The sequence below is a fragment of the Gekko japonicus genome, unplaced genomic scaffold, assembly GCF_001447785.1.
Source record: "Gekko japonicus isolate JY-2015 unplaced genomic scaffold, Gekko_japonicus_V1.1 scaffold4954, whole genome shotgun sequence".
In the NCBI taxonomy this organism is placed as follows: Eukaryota; Metazoa; Chordata; class Lepidosauria; order Squamata; family Gekkonidae; genus Gekko; species Gekko japonicus.
Window position 1 is genome coordinate 62291 of NW_015176596.1, and position 3124 is coordinate 65414.

The following is a 3124-nucleotide window of genomic DNA, read 5'->3' on the forward strand; positions in this document are numbered from 1 at the left end:
AGGAAGGCTATTGGGAACCAGGAAAATGGGAAGGAGCATATTCAATGGCTCGAGCTCATCAGTCTCATCCTGGAGGGTGAGAGGTGTGCAGAAGGGAAATTTCCCAGTTATTCATCTCCCCCACCTTGAGGACATTTATGGGACCCAACTTGTTCTTTGCATAGCTTCTGATGAACTCAATGGGTTCTTTCTGTAACAAATTTCACCGCCTTGTATAAATGCTATACATCTTAGAACATGATCAAATAGACAACTACTGGTTATTCTCATTTCCTTATGTTCAATGCAACCAATTTTTAAAGACCCATTATTCATCAGAATTTATTGAGCAGATGATGGCCTGGAAGCTGCCTAGATTTCTGCAGGTACAAGGAGGGGGGGAGGATTAGTGACAATCCTCACCCTTCCCTCCAGACCTCCAGTCTCTCCTAAACTATTCTGGGGGGGTCTCTGCCTCCCAAGACCAGCATTTTGAGGGGTATTTTGGACTGCAGCAGGAAGGGAGAATTGGAAGAATCACCTAACCTCTCTCTTAGCATGTGGCTTCCAACCTGATACATGAAAGGTACATTTTGAGACCTCTGGTTTTCCACTGACATATCTTTCCCAGCTATTTGGAAGTAAGTATTTGGATTACTTTTCCACTATCCTTCAAACGGCAAAGCACTACTGCCAACAAATTTGGGGGTACCCATGTTCTAGAGCCAGTTTGGCGTAGTGGTTAAGTGCGCGGACTCTCATCTGGGAGAACCGGGTTTGATTCCCCACTCCTCCACTAGCACCTGGCTGGATGACCTTGGGCAAGCCGTAGTTCTGATAAGAGATGTTCTTGAAAAAAGAGCAGTTTCTGTCAGGGCTCTCTCAGCCCCACCTACCTCACAGGGTGTCTGTTGTGGGGAGGGGGAGGGAAAGGAGTTTGTAAGCTGCTCTGAGACACCTTTGGGTAGTGAAGGGTGGGGTATAAATCCAGTCTCTTCTTCTTCTACTAATTATCTTGATTTCATCAAAAGGCATCAGCGTGATCATCTATGTTTCCTGTCTATTAATTCTATACTTCCTTTCTCCTGTGTATCAAATAATTCTAGTTGAAATACCATTGGACTGATACTGGCTGAGTTCATGCAACAAATTTTAATGTCCAGATTTGAGGATTTTGATGTATTTGGTTAGTTTCCCCATATGTACATTTATGTGTATTTGCGTGTGAGTGTGTATTGCTGGCTAGGTGCCGTAACAATAAAAATTCTTCTAAATTCTGCGTGTGAGTGTGTGTCTGCGCGTCTGAGCGCATGGCCACACCGGGAAGTCGTAGCAACCTCTGGTGACTGACCCCAACTGACTGACACGTGAGATCAAAGGTGACACAACACAGGCTCCTGCCAAGAAGCCCATACTGCTTTCCTGGGACTCTGTACCCTTTTTAGGGGTTGGGTTTGACAACAACAATTACACAGCGCTAATAGGAAAGTATTTGGCACCTGCCCAGTAAGACTTTTAAAATTACACAGCCAGGAATAATATTGAAAACAAGTTATGGGGCTAAGGTCTCGCAAGCCTTCGCTCATATCGAGCTCCACACTTTAATTATGGACTAAATGCACATAATGTATCTGTCACAAGAGCGGGTGGTTCCCCTCTTTGCTCTCAATGAGGAAGAGCCGATTTGCATGAAATCCTTGCTAGCTGGAATGAGATGGCCTTTCCCAATCAACTGGGCTTTATTTGCATAATATTTCCACTATCTTATCTCAATACACTGTTTCCTTCTAGGGGCCCGAAGATGTCCACATTCGGGTGTGACTCGATCCCTTCTTTCCTATAAGTACAAGGACTCCGGTCATCTCTCCATTCCGGCATCCACTGAGGCACCATCCAACCTTGCAGTCATGAAGATCTTTTCCTTTCTCTCGGCATTTCTCTTCTTCATCGTGCTGGCTGCTCCAGGTAAACTCCTGAGCAAAACTCTGGCTGGCTGGAGACTTCTGGGGGAATAGGTAGCCCTAATGAAATTAAGCTGCGGGGCCCGATTTTCTGATGTTTTCCAAGGTTAGAAGAAAATCTAGCGAGAATGGTGGATATTTGGTGTGTGAATATAATTCTCTTTTCTTTTTGCCTCTACAGCATTTGCTCAGGGGCCAAAGACCACGGCTGAGTGTGGCAGGGAAGGTGGAATATGCTCCTATCGGAGTTGCCCACCAGGAATGAAGAATTTTGGAAAGTGTGATCTTAAAAATTTTCTTTGCTGCAGATAACGTAAGTAGGTATCTTTATAGGAGATGCTGTGCTGTGGCCAAGACTCTTCCATTGTTTGTCCATAGCACAATGTCAATGTGAAAGGCACTTTACAGAGTACAGGGAGGCAAGTTGCTGCTTGGAGGAGCTTAACATTTAAAATTTGAGAGAAGGGAGAGACAACTAAAGAGATGGTGGAAAGGGGGAAGGGACAGGTCTACACAGGGAGGAGATGATGACACTCTGCTTGCATTGGGTTTAGGACCTAACCAAACATGACATTTCCCTTACGTAGTGTTATGAGTCTGTCTGTGCCTTTAAATGTAATTGATAAATAATCACAATGTGGAAGTGACATCAATACTCAAAGTCTGTCGCATGAACTCAACCAGTATCAGTCCAACGGTATTTCAACTAGAATTATTTGATACACAGGAGAAAGGTAGTATAGAATTAATAGACAGGGGATCACCTGCAAAGATTTGGAAACATAGATGATCACGGTGACACCTTTTGATGAAATCAAGAAAATTAGTAGAAGAGGAGGAGGAGGAGATTGGATTTATACCCCACCCTTCACTACCCAAAGGTGTCTCAGAGCGTCTTACAAACTCCTTTCTCCTCCCCACAACAGACACCCTGTTAGGTAGGTGGGGCTGAGAGAGCTATTGACAGAAACTGCTCTTTTTTGAGAACAGCTCTTATCAGAACTACGGCTTGCCCAGGGTCATCCAGCCAGGTGCAAGTTGAGGAGTGGGGGATCAAACCCGCTTCTCCCAGATTAGAGTCTGCGCACTTAACCACTACGCCAAACTGGCTCTAGAACATGGGTACCCCCAAATTTGTTGGCAGTAGTGCTTTGCCGTTTGAAGGATAGTGGAAAAGTAATCCA

At 44.8% G+C, this 3124-nt stretch overlaps 1 long non-coding RNA gene across 1 annotated transcript in view; it reads left to right on the forward strand.

Moving 5' to 3' along the window:
- The first annotated feature begins 1842 nt into the window (after window positions 1-1842).
- Window positions 1843-3124, forward strand: part of LOC107124132 — a 2424-nt gene continuing 1142 nt past the window's right edge. Inside the window, exons 1-2 of the long non-coding RNA XR_001482975.1 lie at window positions 1843-1944; window positions 2122-2253. This is a non-coding gene — a long non-coding RNA (uncharacterized LOC107124132). The remainder of the gene's footprint in view (window positions 1945-2121; window positions 2254-3124) is intronic.